At 39.7% G+C, this 17484-nt stretch overlaps 1 protein-coding gene across 1 annotated transcript in view; it reads right to left on the bottom strand.

Annotated features, from left to right (window-relative positions):
- Positions 1-5408: 5408 nt before the first annotated feature.
- The window catches only part of LOC136448423 (nose resistant to fluoxetine protein 6-like), a 31541-nt gene continuing 19465 nt past the window's right edge, over positions 5409-17484 (bottom strand). The window contains exons 16-21 of the mRNA XM_066447949.1: positions 15458-15567; positions 12245-12358; positions 11799-12043; positions 8038-8149; positions 7731-7846; positions 5409-6507 (exon numbers count right to left, since the gene is read on the bottom strand). The gene's annotated coding sequence lies outside the window, so the exon portion shown is untranslated. The remainder of the gene's footprint in view (positions 6508-7730; positions 7847-8037; positions 8150-11798; positions 12044-12244; positions 12359-15457; positions 15568-17484) is intronic.

Consider the following 17484-nt stretch of genomic DNA (forward strand, 5'->3'; position numbering starts at 1 on the left):
AGCTCAAGTTCAAAAATGGGTCACATGGCATTTTCCTGCGGTACTGCAGTGGGCTGTTTATGTATGCGTGTTTGTTTGTTGACAGGATAACTCGAGAAGCTGTTGATGGTTGTGCATGATATTTAGTGAATAGGTAGATTTATTAAAGGGGAAGGTCAAGTTCGATGATGGGCCTCCTAGCGGGTACTTTGGGTACTGCAGTGTAGCTTCAAAGTTTGAGGTCGAATTTTCTGCAAGTGCTACGATCATGATTTTTGTGTGGTGGATAGTCCATGCCACATGAAGTAAGTTGTGCACGTTTGGGCCCTCTAGCGGCTTGTTTGGAGCTGCAGCGGGTGCTTTTAATTTATTTGTTTTGACCTTTGGACATGAATAACTAGACTTATGGTCAACGGATCGTCTTGATTTATAGTATGTAGATAGCTCGATTAATGATTTACATAATTGAATATTCATTATGCAAATCAGGAGCTAATTTGCATAATTAGCAAGGAAAGTTTATAAATCTGCTGCCTTTCAAAATAGGACTCTCAAACATGTGACATATATAGCTGAAAAAGAGAGAGGTATCGATAGATACCAATAATGCTAATAGCTACCAATGTTGCATAATTAATGAGAAAATACTAATTGAAAATACCACAATAGTAAATGATTGGAATTTCATTCTTGTATCATTAGGAAGCTAAGTAAAGGTGAACAATATCAGACAAAAATCATGCATGACAAGGCCTCATTAACGTAATTTATAAGGAAATGTCTACAATTCCCTTTCAATTTGCTATTTTAAGTCTATCTATTCAGGTTAAATTGCACTGACAGGTGACCTAGTTTATCGGAGCAGGCTCCCTGTGAGACGTCCCTGGAGGACACATGTGATACTTTACTTGCCTGGTGCAGGGCTCTGTTTTGGGGTCAGGGAGGTCACACGGGCTTACGATCTAACGCTCTCCCTGTTGGAAGGTATAGGTTTGATAAAAACTGATTGATATGTCGACTATGAAAATATGGGCATAATTGAAGCAAATACATTGCCAACAAATTGCCTTATTTTCTGTAGTAAAGATAAAAGTTATGATACCAATTAAGCAAAAATATTCTTACAGTGATTATTTTTATAACTCTTGGGAGAACTCGTGTAGGTATAGGTATGGGTTTGTTTTAAACTTTGAAAGAGAATACTAGTAACTCAAGAAGGTGATGACGGATCGTCATGATTTGTAGGGATGCACGTAGTTTGAGTGATGATTTATATGATCGTATAAGAATCATGCAAATCAGGATCTGTGATGTGAAAAAGTATACAAACCCTTGCATTCCATTGTAGTCAAACACGTGACATGTAACCGAGAAAGAGAGGAATATTGATAGATATCATGTATGCAAACGAATACCTAATTTGCATAATTTATGACAAAATACTATAATTCCAGAGTGGTAAATGATGGGATTTCATTCTTGTGGCGTTTGGGAGATAATCAAATGTGGACGTTATCAGACATAAATCATGATGGCCTCATTCACATAATATATGAGGAAATGCTACAATGGCCCTCTTTTCTAAGATTTTACTTTAATGCTGTGTTTTGTGTAGAGAAAAGGATCACTTGAAATTCATGCAATCGAGGACCTTATTTACATACAGAGTGATAAGCATTCACTCGAAAAGGCTAACATCAGTCGGCGAAGGTATGAGGTCGTGGAACTCTAGTTTAACATAATCCAAGTATAGAATAAAAGTTAACATCCTAATTACTAATGCAATACAATAAGGGCTAGTAAACTTTTTTGATGCAGTTTTATAATCGAGTGGGGCTAATCACTAGTTTCGGTATTTTTTCCAATGATAAAGCAGTAAAGTCGTTTAAATATTACCGTTTTTTGCACTGTGGGGATTGTTACATTCAAGCTTCCGTTGCCTCTTCATCCTCAACAGCGGTGGTCAACAAGTTTTCAATTGAAAGTACCATGTAAACTAAGACGTAAACACGTGATGGGTGACTTCCATGGTCACCTTATAAAATATTGGTCAGCTAGAGCACGTCGGCAGGACATATAAAATAATAGCCATATTATGTTTTCCGTTATTTCAGTTGATCGCTGACCTCTCGCACTTAAAATTGAGTTTATGACATTTCATTTTTAATTTACTATTTAACAATTGTGTAAGTTTTGTTTTTGTAATTGATTTAATTGTATATAATGTATATGGACTCCAGGAAGAATAATGTAGGATTGTATACACTAATGGGAATCTGAATAAAACAAACAAACAAACGTAAGGTTTAAGGTGGTGTTTTCGTATTTATCTCGTTTATAGGTTCATATAGTTGTGTCCAATGACATATCTCATGCAACATTGACCAAAGAGAAAAAAAAAGGATTTGGAAGCTATTATTAACTAGGTTCAAATAGAAGGCTAATTTCCGTATACGCAGTACGTTCTGCCGACGTGCTGTCAACTAGCTATATCTATCATGTGCGCAACTTCAGGTGGCACTTCGACTGTTAAGAAGTAACATTCTTACATTTTTATCAATTAAACTGTTTGGTTTTCTATTTTATTTACTATTGTCTTTTCCTGTCAGTTTGGGTGGATGTTGAGGTAAGGTCAGGTAAAAACGAACGCTAGACAAGCCTGGCACACCGAACAGCGCATAGTAATTAACAAATGACACTACATCAGACCTGATACAAATGCGAAGTCCTTAAAAATGCTTCTCAATAAGGTTCTAGGTGATTTTCTTGTCAAATTGATTGATTGGATAAAGCGTGATAAATGTGCCCCTGTTGGTAAAATCTTCAGCACAAAAGAAGGGTAGAGAAAAATATTAGATGATCGGCCATGTCCTGTTCTACACCAAAGACTTACGAAAGTCTTGTAAAATGATTTCGAAGGTTTGACCTAAACGATATCATTAAAGAAATGCCCTTTAAGAAATAATCAATGATATGGATGAATTACGACTTTTTAAGAAGTAGTGAAGTAAACTCCGAAGAGAACTTAATTTTTCTGTCTTTTCACAAACTGGATAGAAACGGTATTGGGTAGTCGTGCGCACGTCACCCACCATACGATATAGCAGTAACGAATGAGGCAGGGCATAAGGAACAAGTAAGGAGTAAATATGAGAGCCAATGAGGGAGGTCGTTAAGGATTTGTAGACATCCGTCTAATTTGTGAGGCGATCGGAAACGTGACATATAAGTTAAGTCACTAGTTTCTGTTCACACTGTTTAGCAGCTGTACACAAAAACAAACTACGAGTTTTGAAACTCTAGGGATTGTCCTTACACTATTTGTTTTACCTTAAAAATTGTATTATTAGTTTTGATAAAGTAAACATATAGTTGTAAAGTATTTTACAATAAAAAGGTGACTTTGAAACAACGATATACATCTAATCTAAGTTCTCTGCAAATTGAAGACGTTTTGAAATACGCATGGCCGGCTTATGTCCATTTTCACCCTGGACCCAAGTGTTAGCTCATATATGCTCCGGAACGCCTTTGCTATAACCTTAGAAGGGCGAAGAGAATTAGGTCAACCAAGTAGATCATTCATATCAACAAAGATCAATCGCACAATGTCACTAATCTGATAAGCACAGGAAAGCCTAGGATCGTAAGATAAGAAGCAATGCGCTTCAAATTCGCGCATTTCCTTAGAACAGAGGTGTCGTAACGCGTGATCGTCTTGAAAAGCTTTCAATCCAGCACATATATCAAATTCAAAATCTTTCATTCCAGTGTATATAGCAAAGCCTAGAAACGGAGCGGACAGGGTAGGACGGTACGTGATGAAGTGAAGTTGTTGTAATTGACCACAATGACACGGCAGTGGCTATTGGTAACCTTCCTGATCGTTTTCGCCTCTCCTGATGACACTTGTTTCTCGTAGTGCGATGTCGCACAAAAAACCCTCAAAAGTCCAGCAGAGTCTACAATCTGTACCTTTCCTTGTTTTGTTGACTTAATCTCGCGCAAGAACCTCAACCAGATTGAATTGTTGTATGCCGTCTAAAACTTATTTTGCAGTAAAAGAAAAATCTAGCAAATTATGGGAATGTTTATCTAATTGTTCTAACCGTCCAGCAATCGTGTTTTCGAAATCTGTGTTAAAATTTTTGTGTTATATAGGATTATTCAATCCTTTGGAGTGTTCTGTCCATTCGTGGTTGTGATAAATCGGGGTCTGTAGGATTTTGTGTGATCTCCCGTTAACTTCGTTTTCTATAAAATCTAATGAGGACCAAGATTCTTTTTTTTTCATTCGTATGCTCTAATTTGGACAATATTTTCGTTTACACTGTTTGATAAGTGTTTTGTGTCAGACTGTTCGAGTTCAACAAGTTAAACCCAGTCTCCCTGTTCTGTAAAGGATCTAAAGTGCTCTTCAGAGTTTGGTCTTCCGACTGACGACTATGGGCTGGCTTTAACCTACTTGCACAGATTTTTCTTCGTTTGGTGGTGGTGGTGGGGTGTCTTGCAACAGTGCTTGGGCATCTTGTGGAATGGGACTGGATGTTGTTGTAAGGGTTTCATTCACAAGTGTGTGACAGTCCAAGTTGTTAATGGATTTGCGCCTGAAGGATTCCTCCCGATCCCTTTCTATTTTTGCTTCTAGGGCATTCTGGACACTTGCGTCACCTACTGTAACAGATGATGTGATGACGATAGCATGTCATTACGATCTGGGCCAATTCAACCGGGAAATGTAGGGTTAATTGACTCACAGCCTGGTGTGGATTATACCCTAATCTCCTTAGTAGTCACGGGGAGCAACAATACTTGTATTTATCGCTAGGTAGCGTTGTGCCCATACAAGATCCCTGGTCTGACGTTTTCTCTGTAATACCACTAAATCCCCCGGTCCCAAGAACCCAGCCCTGAGCACATGTGCGCTGCAAAGCAGACATCAACTCTAAGATCACTGCCTCAGATCACTGCCTGTACACATATTTTCCAATCTCCTTCCAATCACAACAATGTTCCCATACGGCAGCGATTTTCTTTGTGAAAAAGAGTTTGCCAAGTTTTTTTTTAGGCGGACTCGTAGAAAACCGCCAAAACTGTACAACGTGGAAGATGTTATTGGAGAGCAGCTAAGAAGAGGAGAGGTTTGGGTAAGTTTAATAGTTGTTGCTGTTTTCTTCAATGTTTCGCCAATTGCAGTATTTCTAAGTACAAGTATCTCTGAAAACATCTTAAAATACAACCCTCGTGTAAGATGTCATAATTTACTAGTATTGATGGTGGTTCTTGGGGGCACCACACAAGTAAAGCAGAGGGAAGAGACTAGAGTAGTACATCCTGTCACGTAATCATATGATCCATAGTGCATGTCTTGTAGGGAAACTGTACTTCAATAATACATTCACCAATTTCCTAATGACCAAGTAGACAACTTGCAGGGATGGAAGCATATATTTAATGCCAATATGCTTTATGCATATCTTAACCTTTGAAAATGGGGATATCAAATTTATTTCTGTACTACATTAAGTGAACATGATCATTGACTTCAGTGTTCAACAAGACACATTATCTAATATATTTCATTGAATTTACAGGTGAAGGTAAGGTGGGCAGGTAGTTGGCCCGGCCAGCAGCACCCCTGGATCCCCCTGAAGGAGAACCCTGAGCTGCAGTCCTACCTGTATCAATCCAGGGAGGCCACTGCACTTGGCCAGGGGGGTAGTCAAGATGAAGACCCAAGTACACAGTACTTGAAGACTACCTTGGGGCAGGGGAGCCACAGGGCAGGCCAATATACCACCTGAGCCAACCTAACCATCCCTGTCCCACGGACAAACATTCATTTAAATTAGTATTTCTGCAACATCAAGGAACATAACTTTATAACACACTAGTAAAATCATCATTCCATTGTAAGTATATATACAAATGTACATTTGGTTCCTCAGAATTTCTGACCTAGCCAGACTAACACCTTCCCTGCTACTTCCGAGCAATCAGAGGCCCTTTTCGCAGGGAGGGTTTGCAAGGCCTACAACTGTATTAGGATATGTTTAAATAAACTGTACAATACTGTATAATACTTAACTATAACAAATACTCTTGCATTTTACATTTTTCAGCATTTTCGTCCACTGAAAGTTGTCGGGTGGGAGGCAGGTACCCCAGGCTAACCCTAGACCTTCACATGCCATCTCATTGAACTTTACCCAGTTCTTGGCAGAGGGTGGCATCGGAAACCACTCAAGTCATCCTCTGCCATCCTGGTGACAGAAGTCGTGTCACCTGGGGCTAGAGGCCATTTGTCAGATTTGACCATTCTGAATGCCCCAGGTGCACACACAAGCACAATTGAGCACAAATGAGCACAATTCTTTACTAGAGATATACCAGGTGCAGAACATCGGGGACGATTCGATCAAACTCAAAGGTTATCAGGAGATGATTGACATGGCCGTAGTATTCTCTCTGGGCGATGTAGCGGTTGTGGTCGCCTGTTCTTCTCTTTATATATGTTCCAGCTCTGTTCTGTAGACAAGCAAAAAATATCAAATGTGCGGTAAGTCATTATCTTTCGTTGCTGTACACTATCATCGTATTATGAAGGCGGTCACGTGGTACTAAAACAACATATGAATAACAAGTAGGTTGTATTACAGCAAGGTGTTGTTAGCCCATCTTGTGTCTCATTGTATACAAATTTTGAAATAAGTCAACATTTAGCCGACACTATTTAGCTTTTCATATAAAACTCTAAGATTGTGGTACAGCTACATCTAACGTAACATGACCTATCTACGTGAGGGAGCAGTTCACGTCCAGTTTGGGTCATGTCCACATGTCGCAATGTATTATGCCAAAGCCTGTTCTCATGAGCAATAAAGAACGTCATAAGTATGATCCTTAGCCATCTCTCTCTTTTATTCAAAACAATGAAAAAGGTTTACGTTCAGCGACATGACAGAATAAACTCCTGGACCAGTAACAACAAGTTGCACGGAATCGTCATGCATGATGTATTTCATATGTAATTCGACACCGCGTACTTCATCATGTTTTTCTAACCTACACGATAGATAGTATCTTTTAAACGTAGCTGACGTTAGACCTTTCTTTGACCGTCCGACTATCCATGGTGATTCGAGGTTTGAAAGTCTTGCCAGTTTTAGGAAGATTTAGTACAACCTAGCGACCCCCGCTCAGATGATACATTTTTGCACGGCATAACATTATGGCCATGCGTTTATCACGTGAACGCCACGTGCTGCTGATGTCGGGGAAATTCACAAAACAAATGTTGTTTTCTTCCATTGCGTCGGGCAAGCGGAGGGACAAACATAGTGACTTTACTGTCATTTGTCCGTAGACTGCTTTCGACAGTTACTGTGCATTTTTTCTGGTCTATGTTCTTCAAGCATAGCGCTAGAAGGGAAAATACTGAGGTGGACGATAATGGGTTAGCCTAGCACAATTATACATCATATACCCCAGTATAGATACATGCTCGCACGGCATTAAACAGAAGGAGAAAAACTTACAGACCATGCATTTTCTTTTTAGAAGAGCTTATCCATCTGCCCATGGGTTTATTATTTGGCTCTGTCCGCGCGGTTTTAAGATAAATAACGTTTTGAATAAATCGGACGTTAAATGGTCATGTTACGTTACATGTTGTATTCTTCTTTTTTCTGCATTGCACAGCATATTCCTTTTCTTAAATCGTCTTTTAAAATTTCTGCATGGCTACTTACTGTCAAAGTCACAGATTTCTTCCTTCTTGCAATGGCACCACAGGCAGAATGATTTACTGCTGGCTCCGTTGATGCCCAGCATTGTCGACAAGAATTTCCAGTCTGCTGTCAGATGCCTAGGTGTTCATTGGTGCAAAGAAATCAAATGATGTTAACACAACAAAAGTGAATTAAACCTTTCCCAACACTTAGACAATGTAAACTAACCTTATTTTACCTATGCTAGCATAAGTTTGATTGAGTATACAGTGCACCTTTAATATGTATGTCTACTTATAGATACATCAATAAATAGTGTTCTGCATACCATTTAACTTTCAGCGTTTTGTCTCCGATGGACAATCCATTCTTCTGAATGTCCTCCATTTCTTCATACACTCGCCTTGCAGACTTCCTTTGGATCTCATAATCCTCTCCTGCTATTTATAGAAAAAATAAACACCTTTGTTCATATTCCTTGGTGTATGTTCTTTGCATTTTATATTTAGTCTGAAAACTCAGCTAGAAGCTGGGATGCGGACGTGATCACCCCCAAAACAGTAACTTGCAGAAGGTAATCAATATTGCAACAATTATACACTGCACGAAATGGTCTCGTTTCCCGGCGTATACGTACCGGGATTTTTCTGTATTTTTGTCGGATACTGACGGATACTGACGGATACATGCGGATTCGTGTAACGTATCCGACTATTTCCGCACCGGTATATGGAATATTTCCTGAAGAATCCGAAAGTAAGGGATTTTCGACGAATACGGAGCCGTACACTGTACGGAAATGCCACCGATCCTGACGGATACGAACAGGAATTTTTCTGTATTTTTGGCGGATACTGACGGATACATGCGGATTCGTGTAACGTATCCGACTATTTCCGCACCGGTATATGGAATATTTCCTGAAGAATCCGAAAGTAAGGTATTTTCGACGAATACGGAGCCGTACACTGTACGGAAATGCCACAGATCCTGACGGATGCGTACAGGGATTTTTCTGTATTTTTGGCGGATACTGACGGATACTGACGAATTCCAACCTAACGGATCCGAAAATGAGGTATTTTCGACGGATACGGAGCCGTACACTGTACGGAAATCCTGACGGATACAAGCGGACTGTGATCCGGAACCTCAGATCCGGAGGAATACAAAAATAGGAATTTTCGACGGATATGGGGCCGTACATTGCACGAAATTGCCCAAGATCCTGACAGATACGTACAGTATGTATTTGCCACGGATACAGACTGATCCAACATACAGACTTTCTACAATCTTTGACATATTGTGACTCTGAATATGTTTGTATTTGCCACGAATATGTACAAATCAAACACACAAAGTTTGATAGAATGGTTGATTATTCATAAATACGCGTGCATTCTTAATTTAACGATACCCAAAACATTATTATTCAATGACAGGAAGTTTTGGGAAAGCCTGAATGTAACATTATTTCATATTTCAACATATATGCATTTCTAAGTTCAAAAACTATCAAATACAATACGGAAGTTCTATGTGGCTAAATAATCCATTTCGTTTAAGACAGGCCGAGGGACATCCACATACTCAAAGCACCTCTGCATATGCAGGTTAATGTCGGTAAATTGGGGTTGTGTAAGCACAATTGTTATAAAATGTATTACAATTAACAACCATCACATCATGGTGGTAATATTTACTGCCGTATAGTGCACTTGGACCAAAGATTTCTACATGTTCTACATATTCTACTAAAGTAATGAAAGCCTTATTTGTGGCCAGTTCTTCGTCTAAAAGATATCAGATACAAATAATTTCAAATACAGAGGTTGAAAATAGAAACTTCAAAGTAACATTATACTGTCTGAAAAACTCCCATGATGACACGCCACATTTTACACTTAAGCAGAATATGCCGTGGAACTGCATGTGTATAATCGTCCTCTCCCCATCTGAGTTCACTTCTTCCATGCACTCTTGGTAAGGTACAGGCAAGGCTGATTTCTTCTGTATCTAGCATGTTGGACTCAGCTTGGAGTTCATCTTGTGATGAACCAGTTCCTATATGATAAAACCAAATGATGAATAAATATCAATTCACATACTTAGTATTTAAGTAACATGTCACATGATTTTGACATAACTGTGATCAAGGAGGTTATATAGACTATATAACCTCCTTGCTGTGATGGGCTTCGTTTCATCACAGCAGCTAACAAAAAACAAGGGACAATGGGTATCCATCATGCCTGTCTCAGCTAACATTGAAGTGTACCGATGAAGGACTTAAGCCTTACCGAAGGAGCCTGAGGTACTCTGAGCATCTGACAGCTGATTGCTTTGTTCCAAGCCAAGCTAAGGTCCTCACAACATGCGCTGCATTTGTGAAGGAAGTATCTGCCGATGCTGTATAGGATATATATATAAAGGGAAACAATGACAAATATTAAACATATCACATAATCACATTTGTAAAAAATGAATCTGGCATCGTTTAATTGAATACGTAAAACTTACATTCATAACTTGAATATGATATTGATCAAACATGTGCAGCTATAACTGAATGCAATAATCACTGAAACACACTACTACCTCCACATAAGTTCCAGCTCACTATCCACAAACTGTGGGACCTTTGTGGGACAAATACTTATGACATTCTCTTCCGTTACAGGATATCTTTAATGATCTTTCCCTCAACCGCTTGCTATGTTGTATCTGAAACGTTAACCAGACACAAATGTCTGTTGACCATTGGCAAGAACGAACAAATTGAAAGCTATAAATTTCCTAGATCCTAACGGTGTAGAAGTGCAGGTCGACTGGACAATTCTTAATGTCATGCAAATGCGATGATATGTCAAGCCACAATAGGAGGATAACTGACGTTCAAACTAGTTAGAAACAGGAATTTTCCAATTTGTACTTACCAAAGGGCAGTCCCTCTAAATGATGAATCGACTCCCTACCAACTTTACAAGGGGGAGGGGGGCGACGAATATTGCATGCACGAAGAAGACTACTTCGCAATGCCGCGCGTTTGAGTTTACACCGAATCCCCTTCGACTCTCAAGTCACTAAAAATCACTGGTCGACCATGGTAGACTCTGACGATGCCATGTTAAGCACAGAGAGTGATGAAACGCCGTTCTTGTCTCCGTGCTGTTCACCGACAAAACCGTTTCTCGCGCCTGACGTCATGACACGCAGTGTCTTGTGGGAGATTGGACACGAATCCGTATGCCGGATACGTCAGGATTTGTAGGAATTGTTGGATCTGAGGTGCATCGGATCCAATCGGAAACGTTCCGTATCTGCTATGATGCACGATTGCGGATCCGCTGGATTTTTCAGGATCTGAGATCATGCCGTGCAGTGTGTATTTGTAAGTTAGGATCCGAAGCAACTACCGACAAACAAACAATCCGATTATCTCTGCCATATTGACAAATATCTGAAAACGAAGGATCCGCGCAAATATCCTCAGGTATCCGAGGCGCATCACGGATCCAGACGTATACGGCGTCGGAATTGCCGGATCTGAGCTGTACTTAGTATTTGTCTGAATTTGCTCGGAAACGTTCCGTATCTGTACCCGAAACGTATGAAGGATCCAGAAGTATACGGCGCCGGAATTGTCGGATCTGAGGTGCATCGGATTCAATCGGAAACGTTCCGTGTCTGCTATAATGCGTAATTTCGGATCTGCTGGATTCGTCAGGAAATGAGAACATGCCGTGCCGTGTGTATTTATTCGTCAGGATCCGAAACAACTACCGACATACAAACAATCCGAACATTCCAAATATAAAAAAAAGAGAGATCCGCACAAATATTTTCGGGTATCCGAGGCGCATCACGGATCCAGAGGAATACGGCGTCGGAATTGGTCGGATCTGCGGGCACCTCAGTATCCGATCAGTGAACTGGGATTTTTCCGGATTCGCTCGGAAACGCCATGAGGCCCGATTCCGGATCCGTCGGATCCGTCAGGATACGTGGCCATTTCGTGCAGTGTATATATATAGAAATTATAAATGTCCATGTATGTCACATGTATGTAAAATGTACAAAACCCACCTTCATATGGAAAGATGGACGCTTCTTCATCAATAGTATGGTGCAGCTGGGCACTCTCGGTATCTTTGTCGATGATATCCCGATTCGGGATAATCTGGAGAGTGCCAATAACTGCACCAATTCTATTGTTTCGGGTGACTTGGCGTCCATCACCAGAAAACCTCACTGAAATCTCGTCTTGGCTGAGATGATCCTTGTACTTTGGGTGGCACAGGAGGTGGATTAGCGGGTCTCTCACAGATCGACTGGCCATGTTGTTATCGGTCAACAGGTGTGGTACAAGATGAGGAGTAAGTCAAGTTCCTTCGTATAGTTCTATCATTCAAGGTTGAAATTTGTTCAGAAATCATGTTGAGATATCCCACCGAACACTCGGGTATTAGAATGATTTTTCTAAAAATGTATATGCATATATTTCTACTTGTACTGGGAACATTGTGACATACCACTGCACTCTGATGTTTCTGCACTCAATGTCCAGTACATTTTCCCTGATTTCCTCCATCTTCCTAATTATGGACAGTTAAAGCTGCTGATTACTGTGTCATAGTCCTCTCCACCTTGTCATGTAAGAAAGAAAATGTATGTTAATATACTGCTGTGTATATATACAGTCACGTTGTATGATAATAAAAACTAAATGTTTGACCCTTAACAAGGTTTGATTTTCCCTATAGAAATATCTTACACCGACAACGGTTATTCGCAAAAGGTAGTTAGTGACTCAACATCTCAAGTCCTTCCAATGTCTATGTAAAACATAAGTTGCTTTCATAATAAAGTAACCATTTACAGCTACATGCAAAATTATTCAACCCCCCTTGCATTTCGGACATTTTGGCAAATTGAGGAACTTTACAGCTGCATAATGTTACTAAATCATATAAGTGATGAACAGATATGTTATTACAGTCTGATATTACAGCAAAAGTTAAGATTTTTTTCATAGTCCATCCAAAATAGCAACTTTCACACAAATAGTACGTTGCAAAATTATTCAACCCCCTATGAGGGTTTGTCTTTAGTACTTAGTGTAGCACCCCTATTTATCTAAAAGCTGAATTCACTTGATGTAGACGTGAACGATAGCTTGTCACAAGCTTCTGGCAGTGCTCTTTGGGAATTTCAGCTTATTTCTCGTAGGTAATGGTCTCCAGCTCAGCAATTTTCTGAGGTTTACGTGTCGCAACTGCTGTCTTCAGATCCAACCAAAAATTCTCAACTGGGTTAAAGTCTGGAGAGTGTTATGGGTACTCAAGAACCTTCCAGGTTCTTTTTCTGACCAAACATACGTGGATGTCGATGTGTGCTGGGGGTTATTGTCTTGCTGGAATGTCCAATGACGCCCCAGCTTCAACTTTTTAACGGAATTGGTAACCTTCCTGGCCAGAATATCCTAGTACTGGTTTTATTTCATGATGCCTTCATCACGGTGGATATTCCCAGTGCCATTAGAAGCAAAACACCCCCAAAGAATCTCAGACCCATCACCATGCTTCACAGTAGGCAGGGTGTTCCTCTTTGCGTATGCTTAGTCTTTCCTGTGCCAAACATACCTCTGACCCGGAGGACCAAAGAGGTCAAGTTTTTTTGTTTCGTCAGTCAATATAACAGTGTCCAAAAACTACTGTGGCATTAGTAGGTTGTTTTGAGCATGCTGGAGGCAACTTTTTTTGTCGCATGGCTTCAGCAATGGTGTGGGTCTTGGTTTTCTGGCATTGAGCCCTTCAGCATGAAGTGTGCGGCGCACTGTGTCCACTGAAACAACAGTTTCTCCTTCAGCCAAATTGATTTTCTGGACTTTTGCAGTAATCATATGGTTCTTGTCCACCTGTCTTCTAAGAAATATCACCGTGGCTGCTGAAATTCTGGCCAAGAATGTCGCCAGGTCAGTTATGGAGTTGAAGCTGGGGAGTCATTGGACATTCCAGCAAGACAATAACCCCCAGCACACATCGACATCCACGTATGTTTGGGCAGAAAAAGAACCTGGAAGGTTCTTGAGTACCCATAACAGTCTCCAGACTTAAACTCAGTTCAAAATTTTGGATTGGATCTATTGAAAGCTGTTGCGGTACGTAAACCTCGGAAAATTGCTAGCCGGAGACCATTGCCCATGAGAAATGGGCCGAAATTCCCAAAGAGCACTGCCAGAAGCTTGTGACAAGCTATCGTTCACGTCTACATCAGGTGAATTCAGCTTTCAGATAAATAGGGGTGCTGCACTAAGTACTGAAGACAAACCCTCATAGGGGGTTGAATAATTTTGCAACGTACTATTTGTGTGAAAGTTGCTATTTTGGATGGACTATGAAAAAATCTTAACTTTTGCTGTAATATCAGACTGTAATAACATATCTGTTCATCACTTATATGATTTAGTAACATTATGCAGCTGTAAAGTTCCTCAATTTGCCAAAATGTCCAAAATGCAAGGGGGGTTGAATAATTTTGCATGTAGCTGTATATGTTGAAAATGAAACCCACTTTTTACTCGATAGTTCCTAATATGAAGATGAGCGCCAATCGCTGTTTGAGACAATAGAATTAGACCCGAAATGTACAATGAAGTTAAAGTAGGACACTTTCGTATACCTGATGTCATGTAAGAACGATCATAAAATGGACAATGTATGTAGTCATGATTCCAAATGTTCCAAAAAGAGAGAAGACACAACTAGGTGATCAACATTACTCTAGCAATAGTCGACAGCTTGTCTGTTTTTAGTTTTCGATGTTAGAGGCGGAAAACGCTGTGAGACATTTTCACGAATGTACCTTCTGATTTAGTGCTACGCCAGATAGGGTGCCTAACTTATTACGCTTTGGTAATTTTGCTCTCTTCGGAAGTTGGTGATGAAGTTAGGGAAATGTAAATAAGGCTTGAAGTCTACTATATTCTAGCTTTCTTTTGACCGGAAAATTTTGACTGTCTGCACTTTTAACGTCATGTGAGAAGTGCTCTCTCTAGCGCATCCCAGCTCATGTTTTCACGGGAAATAGGCTACCTCGCACTGTGCGCGCGGCCCGACGTACGTCTTGAATGCGGCCCGACTTACGAAATCATTACGAAAAAACGACACCGCTTACATCAACAATGCTCCGTCTACTTATTGGGAAATATCTTCGCCATCTCTGTATTCAGTTTCGTTTTCATGGACGGTACCAATCACATGTTAGAGCGTAACAAAGCTATGCGTTGAATCGTTCCGCCACCATCGCGGCCCAAAAAAATGTCGGGAAAACAAAGTCGCCAGACGACAGCAATGTTTACGTTGTTTTTCTCTGGTCGGTTTTCTTCTCAACAAACAATTAAAGACCCAAATTTTTAGTGTTTTATGAAGTTATATTTCTTATGCGTATGATAGTTGTGTGACTTGTGTATCTGCTTGGCACAGGTCGTATATTTAGGTGTCGGGCCGTCTAGCTACGCAGTGACCCTCTACTCAGCGCTACCATCATTATTGTCAAAATACTACTTTTCGACAAAACAAGAAATGAATATGTACATGTATGTTTTGAATGCAAATGACAATTATGTGCATGAACTTGGGTTATTTACCTTCCTTATCAGCATAGTCATTGGACACAAACACGGCGTAGTTATGGGAAATAAGATCAGTAAAAAATCCGTAGCATGTTAGGGCAGGTCCCGTTACCTTAGTCTGTTATGACTGGAATCATCTTGCTCTGCTCCTTTTTTTCCTGAATAATCCTGTGTAGTGGAGGGATTTTTTCTTGTCCCAGCATCCTGATCTTGTGGAAGGCACTGTCGGACATATCAAACTTGTTATTTATTCCCCACAGGTAAAAAGAAAATAATACACACATATAACTGATCAAAAAACATGGTGCTTGGGAAAGTTGAGACAAAGATGATTTATCATACTCCTTCCTCATGTTTCTTAAACAAGATGATTTTCAATAATGAATTAAGGTCTAGAAACAAAAGAGTAACTAACAACTTTTAAGAATTATGTATGGAAAAAAAAAACTAACTGATCACACAATACAAACAAGAGTCCGAAGACCCAAAATCTCCATGAAATTTGTTTTTATATGAGGTGTGTTTATTTTTTCCTAGTTATTTGTTGTTGCCGCTGGTTGTTTTGTTTTGTGTGCCAGAGGGTATCCACGTAATAGAACCTAGAAAGGCAACATTTTCGGGAAAATGCAGGATATTCCCCTCCCATTACCTACACCTCAAATATGACGTCCTTAGCATTTACTGCAGTGGAATTCTGAAGTTTCTGCATAAATTATGCAAACGAGGTTTGTATTAGCATAAGTATGGTCAGGTGTGTTCAGCTTTCCTAAAGGTACCTACATCTGAAATATATCATCAGTAGCTTTTATGGTAAGGGTAATGCATATATATAATGCAAAAACTCCTCATTAGCATAATTTATGGCCAGGTTTTCTGACCTTTCATAAAGGTACCTACATGTCAAATATGAAATCCGTAGCCTTTACATTAAGGGAAATACAAGGTTATACCTAAATTATACAAATGAGGTCCGCATCAGCATATTTTATGGACAGGTGTATTCACCTTCCCTAAAAGTACCTACATCTAAAATATGACATCCGTAGCTTTAACGGTAAGGAAAATACACGTTTATGAATAAATTATGCAAGTGAGGTATTCATTAGCATAATTTATGGCCATGTGTGTTCACCTTTCCTAAAATTACCTACATCTGAAATATGACATCCGTAGCCTTTATGGCAAGGGATATGCCTAAATTATGCAAATGATGCCCTCATTAGCATAATTTATGGCCAGGTTTTTTTACCTTTCCTAATGGTACCTACATCTCAAATATGACATCCATAGCCTTTACGGTAGGAGATATACACATTTACGCATAAAATATGCAAATGAGGTCCTCATTAGCATAATTCATGGACAATTGTGTTTACCTTTCCTGAAGGTACCTACATCTCAAATATGATATCTGCAGCTATTATGGTAAGGGAAATACAATTTTCTGCATACATTATGCAAATGATGTCCTCATTAGCATAATTTATGTCCAGGTGTATTCACCTTTCCTACTGGTACCTACATCTTAAATATGACAGCCACAGCTTTTACGGTTAGGGAAATACACGATTATGCATAAATTATGCAAATTGGGTCCTCACTAGCATAAATTATTGTCAGGTGTATTGACCTGTTCTAAAGGTACCTACATTTTAAATATAACATCCGTACTATGAAACAAAAGGTACATATTACTTTTTGCAACACCATTAGTAGAGTTACCACCCTTACATCTACTTGGTTTTGGGCAGCGGAACCACCAGCTGTTGGGAATTGGGGAATACTCGCCCTAGATAAGAGACCAATGGATTCAACAGGTGTGACCTCAAAGTCCATACCCACAATGGAGAAGTAGATATTCCTCATTACTTATGCAAATTCAGTCAAAATTTGTATAATTACCACTTCAGTTTGTACATCTCTGCCCAACCCACTTGCGTACCAAATAACATGAAAATTTGTCGTTCCTTCCTTCAGTTATTCTACTTGGAAGATTTTTACAAATACGCCTCTGCAGCTCCAGTGACACAGACCAGGGGGCCCATAATCGACCTTGACATTCCTCCTCCTAACACCTACCCACATACTAAATATCATTACAATCCATCTACACGTTCTTCAGTTATGCTGATTTTACGC

Source organism: Branchiostoma lanceolatum, chromosome 1, assembly GCF_035083965.1.
Source record: "Branchiostoma lanceolatum isolate klBraLanc5 chromosome 1, klBraLanc5.hap2, whole genome shotgun sequence".
NCBI classification, from domain to species: domain Eukaryota; kingdom Metazoa; phylum Chordata; class Leptocardii; order Amphioxiformes; family Branchiostomatidae; genus Branchiostoma; species Branchiostoma lanceolatum.